Raw genomic sequence first — 18,201 nt, 5'->3', positions numbered from 1 at the left:
AGAGGAGAGACTGCATGATAATGGCAAGGCGAGAGACGTACACACACACACACACGGAGGTAGTGGAGGATAGTGAGGGTGAGCTGGCGGAGCGTGTAGAGACCCGGTGCGAGCAGCTGGATGGCCTCCTCCAGGAACGAGGGGAGGGAGTATGCCCCCTTGAGGCGAGTCACGACCAGGTGAGTTCGGTCGTGCTTTGCGAGGTTGAGGGGACGGGTGCTGTGGACAGGTGCACGGAGAGCTTGGGGGGTATAGAGGCCCCGGAGACCCTTGTGGGGACACGAATCCCCAGTGTGGTTGTCCCTGTGTGTGTGGTGCAAGGTGTGAGTGCGTCCCCGTGTGTGGAAGCGACTCCGTGTGTGAGTGGTGTGGTGGCGATTGTGCCGGAGTACGTGCTTCCCAGCATGCCGTGTGTAAAAGGGGCACCACAAGTGGAAGAGGCCGTGTGTGTGGATGAAACGGCCAGTGTGGATGAGGCACCGCGGATGAATGCCCCCGCGTGTGTGAGTGAGGCACGGTGTATGAGTGAGGCACCGCGGGTGAGTGCCCCCGCGTGTGTGAGTGAGGGACGGTGTGTGGATGAGGCACCGCGGGTGAGTGCCCCCGCGTGTGTGAGTAGTATGGTTTGTGTGAGGGAAATGGCACGAGTGAGTGGAGCCACGTGTGCGAGGGAGATGGCATGCGTGAGTGAACGGCCGAGTGCAAGGGAGACCGTGTGTGTGAGAGAGCGGTATGTAAGGGAGATGTCGGTGGGCATGTGTGAACATGCAGCCGCGTCTCCCGGTGTGAGTTCAATGGAATGGTGTATGAGCGTCGTAACACGCGGGAGTGCGTGTGTCGAATGGCAACGACGGCGACATGTGAGGAAAGAAAGCCGAGTAGCGGCTGTAGTTGTTTCGGGGACCGTGCCGGGTTCACCCAGCAGTGAGCACGAGGTCCGTGCTGTGCAACGCACGAGGCCCCCACGTGCTCGCTTGCGAGAGTGAAGTCCCGGTCCGGAAACGCACGCGGTGGATTTGCCGATCCCGCGGACGGACAAAGTTTCGGCAGGATTATGGATTTGGACCGGACGGGTTCTCCACGCGATCGTGTGTGTTAAGCTCCAACGGGCAAAGCACATGTGTTCGCGTGGGGAACCCCTCGAGATGTGGGGCTTGTGTTTTTTTTTATGCGCACAGTGACATCATGGCTGCACGTGGGGTTGGAATCCGGCAGGAGGGGTATCCCTGCCGGATGGTACCGTCCAAGGAGGGATGAGGAACACGTGCAGCTGCATGACGTCACGGGCAGGTGCAAAGTGCGCGAGCTGTGAGTTGCCGCGCTGGTGCTGCGCATGTAAAAAAAAAAAAAGCAAGCCTCACTTTCGGGTGAACAGGATTCCTGGGCAAGGGGTGGAAGACCCCCTTGACCAGGGCACAGGATGGAAACGAGTTAGGGGGAAGGGTTAGCTTAGTTAGACCGACTTCATGGGGCAGGGGTAACTCCTCATGGAGTCCGTGGAATGGATTAGTTAGAGGGATTGTTAGCGAGATTTAGGTTAGGAAATTGATTAATGGGATTATTTTGGAGACAGAGACAGACTTTGGATGTGTCGTGGGGATGTAGCTTAGCTACGTAGGTTAAATGGAACGTGCTATAGTTTAAGGGACGACGTGGGAGCACGAGTTAGTTAGGGGATGTAGTTAGGAGGATGGCAGAGTTCAGCGGTGAGTGTGTTGAAGAGTTGGTGAGTGAAGTGGAAGCATGTGCTTGGTGAGTGAGTGAGGCCAGCGGGTCTGTGTGTATGGAGCGAGTCTGGAATGCATGGTGCGATGAGTGATTGGGGGGAGGAGTGACTCCCGCCCAAGGGACCCCAGGGTCAGTATAAAGTGAGTTAGGGGGTTAGTCAAATTTACAAAATGGAGGTCGTTTTGGTGTTGGTGGGAGTGTAGGCTCGAAACCCGTTTGGAGGGGTGCAGGAGCCCTGTTGACGGGCTGGGAGCGTGGCTGCGAAAGGTGAGTATCGCTGAGTGGGTACCCCGGGCACCAGGCTAGTCGGCCGTGGTAGGCCAAGGGCCCATGGGGGGCCGGGATAGCGTAGTGGGCACGGGTGCGCCTGCTTGGTGCGGGGGCCCGGGGCGCCATTAGCCGCGTGGGCAGTGTTGTGGGCACGGGTGACACTCGGAAAGGGGCCTGGGAAGCCAGCCTGCCACGTGTGCGTTTCAGGGGAGGTGCCATGGGGGGCACTCCCCGGTGTTTAGGGAGCTGGTAGGCTCGGAGGCAGTGTAGTGCCCGGGGGTGCCATCGTCGGAGAATCGGCAGAGGGTCGTGCCTGCCAAAGGGAGCCACGTGTCCCAGCCATGAGACCGTGTGAGGGCACGGAGAGAAAATTGGGGGGGGCGAGGCCCGAAATTGTGAGGACACCAACAGAGGCGACGGGAATCTGGGTTGTTAGAACCAATAGTTTAAGCGAGAGGCGCTTGTTGAAAGCCCCGGGGTAGTTTAACAGTTAAATGGTTAGGGTAGATTAGGAGATGTACCCCTCCGCACCATCCATCCCCTCGCTCTCGTTGTGGGCCGCTGGACCCACTTTGTGTTATAGATCGCTGAAGTCTGGGGAGGCCATTCTGAGGCTTCGTTGGGCCTCGACACAGGACGCTAGCTCTCCCTTGTTCTCCTCCGGGAAGGGAACGTAGGGGTTGGGAGTAGGCCAGGTGACAGGATAGGTTAGCCGAACAAAGACGATAAAGGGGGTTAGGGGACGATTTATAGTGGGGAAGTAAAAATAAATAAATAAATAAATAAATAAATAAATATAAGTTGGGGCTAAATTGGGGTTTGACAAATTAAGGGAGTGGGTATAGACAATGACAGGCAAAGGCGATAGGTTGGGAAGGAGACCGTAGAGTAGGTCCGAGCCCGCCTTCCGAGTGGCCAGCACCACCGCACTCCCTCCACCAACCTCCACTGAATGGCAAAGGCTGGCCAGCTTCATCTGCTGGCTGCGTTGCTGCAAGGCAAAGGCCGGCCCACTTCATCGGCAGCTGTTGTTTTGCTGCAAGGCCTGTGCCGGCTGGATCGTCTGCAGCTGCTGTGCTGCAAGGCCTGTGCCGGCCGGATCGTCTGCAGCTGTTTTCTGCAAGGCCTGTGCCGGCCAGTTCGTCTGCCGGCTGTGTTTGCCTGCAGCGGCCTTCTTCTGCGGGCTGTGTTTGCCTGACCACCTTTGCCATGCCATGCCCACTGCCCCTGTTCACCAGCCCCGTTCAATTTTTGCTTTGCCCCCCCTGTTCATTGCCATGTGCGCCAGGATCAGAAAGCAACAGTTGGCAAGCTGCGAGAACTGCCCTGTTGGCAGCTACAACACGGGCCTGCAGTGGCGGCCCGTGCGCCGTGTTTGCATTCATCCATTCATCCATCCATTGGTTGTGCTCCTTGCGTGTGCCACTTGAGCTGGCACGGAGACTGTGTTTGTGCAGCCCATGCACCGTTGTGGTTCATTGCGTTCAGTTAAAAAGGGAAGGCCTTGGACTGCGAGTGAGCAGCCGGCCACGTTCCCCGTCACCTGCATTGTTTGAGCCAGAGACTGCATGCGGGCAGCCTGGCTCCCTGCTAACTGCTTTCTTTTTGCAGAGTTCATTGATCCTGGGCCATGGTTTAGTGTAAAATTTGTAAGTTAAGGTTAAGATGTACTGTAAATATGAGTGCGCCCCCGGCATGTCTGTCCTAGCGCCGGCAATTTTATTTAAGTCGTCCGTGTGAGTGAGTTTGTTTAGGTAGTTACGCAGCCCTCAGGTTATTTATTTTGGGGACACGAATACCATGAATGTCGCACTCAGGGATCCGTAGGTAAAATGTACTAGGGGAAAACTACACATGATGGCACACGAAAATTTGACGACTCGGGACGAGTCTGTAAAAAGGGGAGGGGGTAGTGTTGTGGTTGACGAAATTCGCAAACCACCATTCAGGTCCCTTAGGTGAGATATCTCTGTAAGTATATGTGTAGTTAGGCCCAAACCCGTTGTTTGGCGGGAATAAATGTCATTCATTCGGGCTGCAACCCCTCAGGATAGCCGTTTTTCTTTTACTATCTTTATTTTGGACCAGCTGCCATTACTACCACCACCAACCACGTCTCAACAGCCATCACACAACAACCACCAACCGCAACGCCGCTTCACAACAACAGCCACGACCTTTACCGTCACAACTCGCCCTCGCAACCATCGCATCACCACCATTCCCGCGCCACTTGTGGGCACCGATACTGGACTCGTGCAGGGCGCGCACCGAGCAGCGTGTGCAGAAACATCACAGCCTTTCCGAAGAAAACGGATCAAAAACGACTCACGCCCACTTCTGTTCCGTCCTATCGGCGAGCGCGGGGCGATTTGGCCCCGCCTCCAGGGGTGTTGGAGTGTGGTCGCTATATGCAAATTCATGGATCAAAAAGCATTCACGCCCACTTTTCCTCGGTCCAATGGGGAGCCAGTTAGAGGTGAAGTGTCGGAGGTAAAGGGTCGAAGGTGAAGGAGCGAGGCCACCGGGCATATAAGGGGCCGCGCTCGCCAAACAGTTCAGTTCGGAGGGGAGAGAGTGAAGAGTTCGGAGCCAGTGAAGAGTTGGGACGAGTCAAGAGAAGAGACGGAGAGGGCGGTTGGACGGAGCTGTGGAGAGGTGGCGGCGGCGAAGGCGGTCGAGGGGGTGCTTGTGTCGGAGTCGGGGAGCTGCGGAGGGAGAGGCCGGCGGCGCGACCGAGGTCGTGGTGGAGACGCTCATCGCGAGACCCGAGACAGGGAGATATCCACCCCCCCCCCGAGCATCAACAACCCCCTCCTGTTTCCCCCCGCGCTGAGATAGTGCGAGAAGGGGACCCCGTTCCCACCCCATACCAGGCAGTCCCAGCGAGGCCCGAGGAGTCGGGGCGCCAGCGCCATTTTGCGGCTCATCACCAGACGGGTAGGCCCGACGCGGTCTCGGCCCCAGGCCCGCCTACCCCCCTCATCCTTGAGGGTGTTCCTTTTCTTTTGCTTTGGGTATATGTGTTGTCAGCGCCGTCTGTGAAGTAAAACTGTATAAGTGTTGCCGTGTGCTCGGTAGTCGGTTAGATCTGCATTGTTGCATTTGCTTTTTGTGCATTATTGTTGTGTGTTTCTTCTTCTTTTACATTTGCTTTTGGTGTAATTGTATATGTGTGCTTTCCGTTCATCGCGAAATAAATGTGCTTTATGTTGAACTGTTTTCCCGTTTCGCTTCGTCCTTTCCTCTATTGAATCTCCATCTTACTTCACGTAAAGGGTTGGTCGTGGGCTAAAACGCCCGATAATTAATCAAACCGTCGAGGCCGACGATAACACCGCTCGGTTATCCCGATAGTACGGAACGGGTCGCTTAAAGTGGCCCGTGTCCGAAGTCGACCTGCGGCGAGGTGCGATCGCGCGGTCTACCCTCCGTGTGGGTACTTAGGTAGGTCGAATTTGGCGAGCAACCCTATCCCACGCGGGGGGCCGATTGGCACGATCGTGGTGAGGCCGAAAGGTCCACCCGTGACTAGTTCCCGGCGTTAGTCCGGGAGGGTCACGACGGGATTGTCCGTCCGGTGGGCGACGTGCCGCGATTCGAGTTACGTAGCCGTTCGTACGCCGGCGGGCGCGAATCCGCAACAATATATATATATATATATATATATATATATATATATATATACATATATATACATATATATATATACATATATACATATATATACACACATACATATATATATATACACACATACATATATATATATATACACATACATATATATATATACACATACATATATATATATATATATAGACGCATACTTGTATATATATATATATATAGACAAACATATATATATATATATACATATATATATATATATATATATATACACATACATATATATATATATATACACATACATATATATATATACACATACATATATATATATATACATATATATATATATATATATATATATATATATATATATATATATATATATATATATTGCATCATTTGTGAAAAATTATTCTGCCTATTGTGTCTTGATTTTTAAGTGTACATTTTTTGTATAGTATAACAATCATCGAATTAAGTTATAAATGGGATAATCTCAGTTTTTGCATATTTTGCAGTAAGCATGGCGACTGAAAATCGAAAGGAGTTCCGAAAATACTGTTGTGATCCGTTCAGCTGCCATAAAACGAAACAACGAAAAGATCTTCGCAATGTGTCAAATGATATGTTGATGAAATTTTCTTCAAAGGTGAAAAAAACATGACAGACTTTGTACTTCGTGCAGAAAAAAACTTTCCCAGTTGTCACCAGAGCATATTGAATAATCATCTTCGACCAGTTCGAAATTATCATCAGAAGGTACAATCGAAGGCATTGCAGAATCTATTTTGACAGATGAGGACGAGGAGGTTTTTGAGCGAGAAGCAGAAGTTGACCAGTTGTCTGTCAGTGCTCCTTTTGTACTCAGGGGACCTGGTACTACCATTCTGTGTTGGTTTTAGCCGTTCCTCTGTTCGGTTGAGCTAGCGCAACCAAAGGGAACCCGAACTAGCGAGCGTCTGTCCTGGGGGCCCAGTGACCAAGTTGTCTGTCAGTGCTCCTTTGGTACTCGGGGGACGTGGTACTACCATTCTGCGTTGGTTTTAGCCGTTCCGCTGTTCGATTGAGCTTGCGTGATTTTTGTGGCATCTAATTAGCGTCTGTCACTGGTATTCCAGCGGCAAAATCGTCTGTCATTGTTTATACCGTCTTACCAGCTATACGAATAATATCAGAAACCTACTTGGGGCCGTTCCGCTGCCAGGTTGAGCTAGCGCCGATTATGTGATACGGATATTGACCACAGAATGTCAACCCAGCAGCAGTGTCCTGGTAGACGCAGAGTTCTGAGGTGAGAATATCATCGGCATCTTACCATGAGGACGGCAATTGTTCCCCTCTTCGGTTGAGCTAAGCCCCGTGGGCTCCCGGTATACTTATTGCCCCTCTCTGCAAAGGGAAGTGTGATCGCCAGGACTGCAACAACTACTGAGAGGTGACACTGCTCTCAGTGCCGGGCATGGTCTTTGCTCAGATAATTCTTGATCAGGTTCACCACCATCTGCTTGAGCACCAGCACCCAGAGCAGTGAAGCTTTACACCATAGAGTTCAACGATTGCACCGGTCAACGAGTCATCGCCGAATCCTTGCCCTTTGGTTCCTCACTGAACGCAGACGTGATTTTCGGCAGGGGCTCCTGCAGCCCATGTTGATCTCCACAAAGCATTTGATTCAGTGAATCGGGATGCCCTCTGGAGGATTCTTAGTCTTCGTGGTGTGCTGCCAAAACTGTTCAACCTTATGTCTGAACTACACACTGGAACTGAGAGTGCTGTGAGATGTGGAGATGCCATCTCCAACTTTTTTTCCAGGTGTTACTGGAGTTCATCAGGGATGTGTACTGGCCCCCACAATGCCTGGTGTTGGCGCAGTGGTTAGGGCAGTGGCTTGGGATCCAAAAGGTCCTGAGTTCAAGCCCCGTTGGGACACTGAATTTATATATATATGTATGTATATATATATATATATATATATATATATGTATATATATATATATATATATATATATATATACATATATATATATATATATATACATATATATATATATATACATATATATATATATATATAATGTGTATATGTGTGTATATATACATATATATGTATATGTATATATATATATATATATATATATATGTATATATAAACCAAGTCGAAAACACCAGGGGGTTGACTCAGCCTGCCATCCTTCCGAGGTCGGCGAAATGAGTACCAGTTGTACTGGTCCCGGTGTATGCCCCGGTTAGAATAGGTGTACCATATCCCTGTGTGTCGTAAGAGGCGACCAGGGTTGCGTCAGGAAGGGCATCCGGCGTAAAAACCTATGCCAAATCATTATGCGGACAACAAAACGAATTTCCATACCGGATCGGTCGAGGCCCAGGTTACCAACGACCGCCACCGGTACCGGTGGTCAGCAGGGTACCAGTGGAAATTGTGCTACTGCTGGGCGAAGGAGGAGAAGGAGACGGGGAAGGCGAGTCCGGAGGCAGTGGGAGAGGGGGAAGGGTAGAAGTGTGGAGGTGAAAGTTGGAATTCTGAATGTTGGGACGATGACTGGCAAAGGGCGAGAGTTGGCTGATATGATGGAGAGAAGAAAGGTGGACATACTGTGTGTACAAGAGACCAAGTGGATGGGGAGTAAGGCTAGGAGCATTGGAGGTGGTTTCAAACTGTTCTACCATGGTGTGGATGGGAGGAGAAATGGTGTCGGGGTAATCCTGAAGGAAGATTATGTCAAGAGGGTATTGGAGGTGAGGAGAGTGTCTGACCGAGTGATGAGTGTGAAGTTGGAAATTGAAGGGGTGATGATGAATGTCATCAGAGCATATGCCCCACATATGGGGTGTGAGATGGAATATAAAGAAGATTTCTGGAGTGAGTTAGATGAAGTGGTGGAGAGTGTATCCAAGGATGAAAGAGTGGTGATTGGAGCAGATTTCAATGGGCATGTTGGGGAAGGGAATAAAGAGAATGAGGAGGTGATGGGTAGGTATGGTCTCAACAAGAGAAATGTGGAAGGGCAAATGGTGGTAGAGTTTGCAAAAAGAATGGAAATGGCAGTGGTAAATATGTATTTCAAGAAGGAAGAGGAACACAGGGTGACATACAAGAGTGGAGGAAAGTGCACACAGGTGGATTACATCTTAAGCAGGAGATGCAACCTGAAAGAGATTAGTGACTGTACGGTGGTGGCAGGGGAGAATGTAGCTCGACAGCATCGATTGGTGGTCTGTAGGATGACTCTAGAGGTGAGGTTGAGGAAGAGAGTGAGGGCTGAACCAAGGACCAGATGGTGGAAGCTGAAGGAGGAAGACTGTTGCGTGAAATTTAGGGAGGAGGTGAGACAGGCGTTGGATGGTGGTAAAGATGGGTGGGATGATTGGGCAACGACAGCAGAAGTTGTGAGGGAGATAGCTCGGAAGGTACTTGGTGTGACATCTGGACAGAGGAAGGAAGATAAGGAGACTTGGTGGTGGAATGAGGAAGTACAGGAAAGTATAAGGAAGAAGGGGTTGGCGAAAAAGAAGTGGGATAGTCAGAGAGATGAAGAAAGTAGGCAGGAGTACAAGGAGTGGCGGCGAAAGGCAAAAAGAGAGGTGGCAAAGGCTAAGGAAAAGGCATATGACGAGCTGTATGAGAAGTTGGATACAAAAGAAGGGGAAAAGGATTTATACCGATTGGCAAGACAGAGGGACCGAGCTGGGAAGGATGTGCTGCAGGTTAGGGTGATAAAGGACGCAAATGGGAATGTGCTGACGAGTGAGGAGAGTGTGTTGAGAAGGTGGATGGAGTACTTTGAGGAGCTGATGAATGAAGAAAATGAGACAGAGAGAGAGACAGAGACAGAGACAGAGAAGAGAGAGAGAAAGAAGAGAGAGAGAGAGAGAGAGAGAGAGAGAGAGAGAGAGAGAGAGAGAGAGACAGAGACAGAGAGATAGAGAGAGAGACATAGACAGAGACAGAGACAGAGACAGAGACAGAGACAGAGACAGAGACAGAGACAGAGACAGAGACAGAGACAGAGACACACAGAGAGAGAGAGAGAGAGAGAGAGAGAGAGAGAGAGAGAGAGAGAGAGAGAGAGAGAGAGAGACAGAGAGAGAGAGAGAGAGAGAGAGAGAGAGAGAGAGAGAGAGAGAGGGAGAGAGAGAGGGAGAGAGAGAGAGAGAGAGAGAGAGAGAGAGAGAGAGAGAGAGAGAGAGAGAGATAGAGAGAGAGAGACAGAGAGAGAGAGAGAGAGAGAGAGAGAGAGAGAGAGAGAGAGAGAGAGAGAGAGAGAGAGAGAGATAGTGAATCTGGAAGTGGGGTGGATCAGTAAGGATGAAGTGAGGACTGCTATGAAGAAGATGAAAAGTGGAAAGGCGGTTGGCCCAGATGGTATACCAGTGGAGGCATGGAAGTGCTTAGGAGAGATGGCAGTGGGGTTGTTAACCAGATTGTTTAATAAAGTCTTGGAAAGTGAGAGGATGCCGGAGGAGTGGAGATTAAGTGTACTGGTTCCGATTTTCAAGAATAAGGGTGATGTGCAGAGCTGTGGAAATTACAGAGGGATAACGTTGTTAAGCCACACCATGAAGTTGTGGGAAAGAGTAGTGGAAGCTAGGTTGAGAGGAGAGGTGACGATCTGTGAGCAGCAATATGGGTTTATGCCAGGAAAGAGCACCACTGATGCAATGTTTGCTTTGAGAATGTTGATGGAGAAGTATAGGGAAGGCCAGAAGGAGTTACATTGTGTGTTTGTGGATTTAGAGAAAGCTTATGATAGGGTGCCAAGAGAGGAGTTGTGGCATTGTATGAGGAAGTCGGGAGTGGTGGAGAAGTATGTGAGGATCGTGCAGGATATGTATGAGGACAGTGTGACAGCGGTGAGGTGTGCAGTAGGAATGACGGACCGGTTTAAGGTAAAAGTGGGATTGCACCAAGGATCGACTCTGAGCCCTTTCCTGTTTGCAATGGTGATGGACAGGTTGACAGACGAGATCAGACTGGAGTCTCCATGGACTATGATGTTCGCGGATGACATCATGATCTGTAGGGAGAGTAGGGAGCAGGCTGAGGCGAGCCTTGAGAGGTGAAGGTACGCACTGGAGAAAAGGGGAATGATAGTCAGTAGGAGTAAGACGGAGTACATGTGCGTAAATGAGAGGGAGGGTGGTGGTATGGTGCGGTTGCAAGGAGTTGAGGTGGGGAAGGTGGATTGGTTTAAATACTTGGGATCAACTGTCCAAAGTAACGGAGAGTGTGGGAGAGAAGTGAAAAAGAGAGTGCAGGCAGGATGGAGTGGGTGGAGAAGAGTTGCAGGAGTGATTTGTGACAGAAGGGTGGCTGCAAGAATGAAGGGGAAAGTATATAAGACGGTAGTGAGACCAGCTATGTTGTATGGTTTGGAGGCGGTGGCGCTAACAAAAAGACAGGAAGCGGAGCTGGAGGTGGCAGAGTTAAAGATGCTGCGATTCTCGTTGGGAGTGACGAGGATGGATAGGAAAGAAATGAGTATATTAGAGGGACAGCACAGGTAGGACGGTTTGGAGACAGTGAGAGAGGCGAGATTGAGATGGTTTGGACATGTGCACAGGAGGGAAGCAGAGTATATCGGGAGAAGGATGTTGAAGATGGAGCCGCCAGGCAGGAGGAGAAGAGGAAGGCCAAAGAAGAGGTTCATGGATACGGTGAGGGCGGACATGCGGGTGGTTGGAATGTCAATGGAAGATGTGGAGGATAGAGCGAAATGGAGACGGTTGATCCGCTGTGGCGACCCCTAACGGGAGCAAGCCGAAAGAGGAAGAAGAAGAAGTGTACTGGCCCCCACACTATTCAGCGCTTGTAAGGATTGGATTCTGGGGAGGATGTCAGAGAGATCAAGTTGCGGCACGCCGTTTGGGTATGTCAAGATCTCTGAATTTCAATTCGCAGATGATGCAGTCATCTTTGCGGAGACTCTGGAGATCCTTTTGGGGGCCCTCGAAGTGCTGAATGAGGATTTGGAGCCGCTGGGATTACAGGTTTCTGGGTCATAACTAAGATCCAGGCTTTCAATGACATCTTGGATGCAACTATCTTGTCTGTACCTGTTTGTGGTGAGGATGTTGAAGTCTCAGAGAGATTCACGTACCTTGTCAGTGATATTCATGTCTCTGCTGGATGAGAGCCAGAGGCCAATAGACATCTGGGTCAGGCCTGGGGAGTCATGGATTCACTGGATCACTGACAGTGGGGTGTGGCACTGTCGGTACCTATGCAGGCGGACAAAAGCCCCAGTCTTCAAGTCCTTGGTCCTTCCAGTCTTGTTCTTCAGATGTGAGACTTGGACTCTAACCAGGGATATGAGATGGAGACTTAATTCCTTTGGTACCAGGTCTTTTCAGTGAATCCTTGGCTATCACTGGTCGGATTTTGTGTCCAAGAAGCAGTTGCTGAGACTAAAATGAGAATTGTTACCTGCATAATCTGTGAGCATCAGCTGTGGCTGTATGGACACGTGGCTCGTTTTCCTGACGCTGAACCTGCTCACCAGATTCTCTCAGTGAGGGAGCCTCGTGAGTGGGGGAGGCCAATGGGCCGACCACGTGCCTCGTGATTGCAGCAGGTTGATCAGCATATCAAGGAGATGGGGATGGGCCTGGCATCTGCTTGGGGGATGGCCAGACAGATGCCCCTGGAGTACCGGGGGAAAGTGGATGCAGCGAAGCACTGCTCTCGTGCATTCACTTGTTCACTTGTCCTTCACTCCCATGTCAAGAGCCCACCACCCTCCGCTCCAACTACAGTACAACGAGGGACGGGCTTGGAGGAACGTAATGCACGAATTCTCCTGTAAGGACGAGAATCACTTGACCACAGGTGATTCTCTACCCCCTCACAGATTCCTCGCACACTGTCCACCCACAGGCTTCCTTGTCTCCCCTCAGCACAAGTACAGTTTTACGCCTCAACTCCCTGAACAGCTCAACTCTGCTATTAAGCCTGGCCCTGTGACTCGGGTCAATGGTATCCAGTGTACCTTGAGAGACAAAATTCTTCTTCGCCGTCTGGTGAGTTTCAAGACATCCCCCGGCAACATCAAGGATGGTGGTCTTGAAGGCACTCCACAACTCTTCAGGATTACCGAAAGCACCCAGACACCCCAAATCCTCACTCAGCCTGTTCGCAAACTCCTCAGCTACCCTCTCCTCCTTGAGCTTGCCAACATCCAGCCCAGGCTAGGATGGTACCATTGTCCCAGATTTAATCTGCAATTTCAGAATTGCTAGAACAAGCCTGTGGTCAGTATTGAGGAAGTGAGCACTCTGGTGGACCCTGCAGTTCTGGATCACCCTCCAGCAACCACCAATGAGCACATCATCAATCTCCTTCGCCACACCACCAACGTTGGAATACCAAATCCAGAGATGAGGCTGTGCTTGCTGAAACGATGAACCAGCCACCCGAAGTTCATGACTTCTTGCAAAGTCAAGGAACTTCGTATTCTTCTGAACCTGTCGATGCATTGAAACCCCCATTACTTGAAGAGTATATTGCCTGTGGCACTGATCAACCACAGACTCGAGTGTGGCATAGAATGCATCTTTCACAGTGAGATCACTCACCTCAGTCGAAGCATATACAGAGATGAGGGAAACGACTCCCAAGGAGTGACGAATCCTTAGTTTTATAATACGCTCGTTGATCGGTGTTACATCAATTATCATTGGAGTCAGCTTATTGGACACAGCTGCAGCAACTCCTTGGGCATGGTAACCATCAGAGTGACCAAACCAATAGTAGCTGTATACACCTGCCATGATCTCGCCACTATATGGTCTCCGAACTTCAGAGTGCTGCAATACCGATGTTCAAATGCTTGAGCTTTGATGATAACAGAGACAAATGATCATCCTCTCTTTGGGTAGGACATTCCAGGCACCCACCCAAAGGGACCACCTCAGATGAACCCAAGGAGACCGCTTTCTGGTGGACGACACCTCAGCACCACCCTGACACACACCACCACAATCTGACCTGGGAAGGTTACCCCGTGGTTTTTCCTTCTATCATGAACGAGTGGGGGTCCCAAAGGCTTTGCCCCAATCCCGTCATCAGGTGAGCTGCTCTGTGAAGGGCAGCGACACTACAGGTACTCCCATGGAGTGGGTTTTCAATTTTCTTTGTTTTTGTTCTTGTGTTTTGCAGAGTTAAGGGTTTTGCGGTGGCCAGAGTGCAAATCCTGCCACCAACCTCCGAAAAAAGTAACCCAACTGCAGGAGGACATCCTCAGACACAGTTAGGCACTACATTTGGATGGTGTTGGCTCACAAGGAGCTCCTCCACCCTTTGACAGGTTTTGTTTTTAATTCTGCTGGGTGTGCATATCCATACTCCCTCCTCACCAGGAAACCTGGTGGGGGAGACGGTTTAGTTGCCAACAACCAGACAATGAAACAGGTTAGTATAGGTTTACATGGTACCTGTCACAGATCAGATCTACTCTGGCCTGACCTGACAATCAACTTAAAGCAAGTCACAGATCTACTCTGGCCTGACCTGACAATAAACTTAAAGTCACGTGACCAGAACGAGTTTTGCAATCCCCATTACCAGTCAGGAGCAGAACACTGCTGCCAAGTTTCAGCTGGATTGGCCCAGCGGATTGGCTGGAGAAATTGGAATAGGAGAAGGATGGACGCACAGTTCACAATCCATCCATCCATTGGGACCATACTCTGTGCAGAGCATTGGTGCTGCCGAAGCAGTCTCCGAGGCTATTGGACACAATTCTGGATGGGTCGCCACTCCGACACAGCATACCAGTAAGCTGGTACTCATTTTGCCAACCCCAGAAGGATGACAGGCTGTGTCAACCCCACCTGGTATTAATTCAACAGCAAAGTGGGATTTGAACTCAGGACCCGAGGATCCCAAGCCCACCACCCTAACCATTATGCCAACACCAGGCAGTGAACAATGACGATACCTTATTTGGAATTCTAACTCCAGATAAGCTAATAATATATTAATATGTTCCCTTCCAAGGAACTTCAATACACGAAGCCATTCAGCCAATCAAAGTCTGCGCTAGTGTTACCAACTTGTGATTGAATTCAAAGTTATAGAAGGATTTGATCATCCTTTCATGTTTATGAAGTTCAAACATACAAATTATAATTCAAACATCAATTTGATTAATAACTGGTGGCCATATCTTTGAAAAAATATTTGGACTCATGGAAAAGCTAAATGACAAAAAATAAAACAAGCCGGTAGGCGGACATGGGTAGTCGACTACCCAATAGAACCTGACGCGATGGCCCCGTTCGATGGGGAATGACCTGAGGATTTAGGCCTAAGTCACATTTGCTCTACGGCGAGGATACGGCGGCCGTACACCCTCTGATTGAATTGACAGAAACGTGCGGCCGCCGCAGAGTTTCTGCGGTGGCCTCAGGATGGCCCTACGCCGTTTGGCTATCTTTTACAGGCCGTAGAGGTCGCCGTGGAATTATAACGCGGAGTCATAACTTTTTTCATTTCTTCGTTGGCCGTAGCAATTCGACATGCCGTAGTTGTGACGTAGTTGTGTTCCACATCGACCGTACGTAGGGCGTACGGTGGGCTTGCGTTATTCGTGCGGCTGCCGTAATCTCTTATTAATGAAAAATTAATTTTGCCCTGAAAACCGAATACATTTAAAAAAAACCGAACACAACGTAGCATTCATGTTTGTTCACGTGTCTCCCCCACCTGTTCGACGTGCATCTTCACATTTTGTTCATTCAGTTCGTCGGTGGAAGTCCTCGTGAAAGCATCTCTCGTGTGTCGATCGCTACTTTACCTCATGTTTTCACCTTGATTTGTGGTTTTATCATTTTTTTTTACTCATCTTGTGTTTTAATTAATAACAAAAAAGCAATCCGATCACGTGGTGTGACGGACTGTTGGGCAAGGATTTAATTTCACAGAAAAAACGGTTGTAATTTGGAATATCCATGATTACGTCAGCCCAATGCGTTTGATGAAAGTGATTGTGGTTCCGGGGGCATCATGTTGATGAGCTGCCCTGGGGGCAGCACTCGCAGAGTGCGTGAGCGATCGGAACCCAGGCCGGAGCTCGAGCCTGTGTGAACCTTTGGATTGGTGATTGTACCAGTTTACATACAATACACCACCACCGAAGGTCATTTACTCATCTTATTTTACCTTAAGCATGGGGAATTTCAGTTGAAAGTGTCTTGAAAGTGGGTTTTATTGGGGTCCAGGAACAGATGAATTCACTCCATTATTTCTTATTGGGAAAATAGTTTTGGAATCAAACTTTTTGCAATCCGAACAGCCTCCTGGAACGAATTCAATTCGGATTCTGGGGGCACCACGTACTCCTATATTCCAAACTGTTATATTTTTATTTCAGTAAAAAAAGAACTGGTATATATACCCACTTGTTTCCGTCCGTCTGGCCGTAAGTTCGCCTTAGCCCCCCCCCCCTGCGGTCGCCTTGCAGTCACGTTGAGGCTACCTTGCGTCTGCCTTGAAAATTCTATGGCCGCCGCAGTGACGCCCTAAGGTCACCGTGCGACATCAAATCAAAGACCGTACGGCACCACCACGTTTTCGGTCTCCACAATTTCTAAATACACCGTGCGGCTACCGGAAAAATAAAAACATATGTGACTGCTACATTGTGTGACTGTGGAAATACTGCGGCCGCCGTATAATTGCTTGTGGCCGTAGATTTTGGAGACCCCACGGCCACCGTGGCAAATGTGACTTAGGCCTAAGCACAAGAAAATTCATGATTCCAGCTTCAAGGGTTAATGCTGCAGATTGTTTTTTCGTTAAAATACACCCACATTTAGAGGTTTTTCGGCCATTGCTAGGCAACGGAGGGGTCCATAGCAACGGTTCTTTCTCAGACATAACTAGGACATACCATGAACTTACCATACCAGTTTCATGTATATCTGACTCAGTCTCTGAGATATAACGAACTTCGTTTTTTTTTGTTTTTGACCAGGGTTCATTCAAAGTCTATCTTCTCCGACAGTTTTCATTGGATCCGGCTGGAAATTTTTGACAATATGGCTGAATGTACCTCCCACAGTCGCTCGTGGCCCGATTTTTGATTTTCGAAAAAATAATTTTTTTATGATTTAAAAAAAATTTCAAAGTCCCGTTGCTCGGCAACCAAAGGGTCGTTAGCATCCAGTACCAATACGGCACAACGAGGTCATAAACTGGTCCTACCACCCAAATTTCATCAAAATCGAACTGCAAGGGGGTCAAAAACTCCCGACAAACGCACACACGGACAGACCGACACCACGACCAACAAATAAGGGAAGAGCGAAAAAAAAATTTTATCGAAAAAAAATTTTTCGAATTTTTTTTTTTTTCGACTCGATCGACTTCCCAATATTTGGATTTTAAAAAGTCATGCTGGGAAACGGACAGAAATGATTTAGAACAGTTTTGGGAGAGGACAGGTTAAACGTTTAGGGAACAGTAGAATATGAGACCCGTCACTTTGCTGAGGGAAATACCAATCTTTGCTGTGATGGCTAATCAATAGGGCAAGAAGAAAAAGGATTCCTGGGCGTGCGGGGATAACTAGCGTCGCAAGTTGGCATTTGCAGTTTCGCCATGTGTGCCCAACGTACCCAAGAAAAAAAATCTTTTTTTTCTTTATCACAAACCTTCGTGGGAGTTCCTTGAATTTACTGTAGTTCGAGTTATTGAAATCCGTTATTCCGTTCTCAAGTTATAACACGACAGAAACAGACAAACAAACAAGACAGACATGGCTCCTTTTATAAAATAGATTCTCACCCTGTCAAACAATTCCATTTCTCTATTTTCGCAATAAAATACAAGAGGCTCATCCAAATTTCTGGGAGGCACCCTCACCGATGGGGTCAAATTGGTTAGACACTAACGAGGAAAATATTTATCTGCCATATAAATGTTTGGAAAGCATGTCCTTACCATGTTTTTCGACTTATGGATGAGCTTGTACATATATTACATACAAGGCAAGGAAATTTGGACACAAGCCAAAGTTATACTTTTAAATGAATCACAAGGACTAGTGAATAACCTGTCCTCATGGATGGGTAAGTCCTCATAATAACCTGTCCTCATGGATGGGTAAATTCCCCCAGAATTATGGACGTTAATTCTCTCAGAATTGTCATCTCTTCATATGATTTGTTATACCCCCTTCCATTGTGAGTGATGCTCTGTCATACATATTTAAAGAGAGAATTGGGGTCCTCCCCCAATGCTAAGCCCCCAACACTGAAAATATTTAACACCTGAAACCTTCACGTGTGTACCCCAAATACAACCACCAGTTTTTAACTCATTCGGTCCAACAATTCAGGAGTGCATCGAAGTAAAACAAACACAAATTAACAAATAGACACTTCTCGAATTATAGTTCGATGACATTTGGACACAGTGGACAAATCAACACAGTATGTGGAACTCTTGAAGGCGAAATTATTTTCAGGAATATTTGGAGACAAAAGAGTTTGATCCATTCAAAGTTCCCATCCCTAAAATTATGTTCGACTTTTAAATGAGTTTTTACT

General features: G+C 48.7%; 1 protein-coding gene across 10 annotated transcripts in view; it reads right to left on the bottom strand.

The window, feature by feature from the left end:
* The window catches only part of LOC147025248 (A disintegrin and metalloproteinase with thrombospondin motifs 6-like), a 416,527-nt gene that overhangs the window by 184,409 nt on the left and 213,917 nt on the right, over positions 1 to 18,201 (bottom strand). The gene's annotated exons all lie outside the window — the stretch shown is intronic.

The sequence above is a fragment of the Eptatretus burgeri genome, chromosome 6, assembly GCF_056783735.1.
Source record: "Eptatretus burgeri isolate ZD-2024b chromosome 6, Ebu_testis_v1, whole genome shotgun sequence".
Taxonomy (NCBI): domain Eukaryota; kingdom Metazoa; phylum Chordata; class Myxini; order Myxiniformes; family Myxinidae; genus Eptatretus; species Eptatretus burgeri.
The sequence above is the reverse complement of the archived record's forward strand: the minus strand, read 5'-3'. Positions and strand labels throughout refer to the sequence as shown.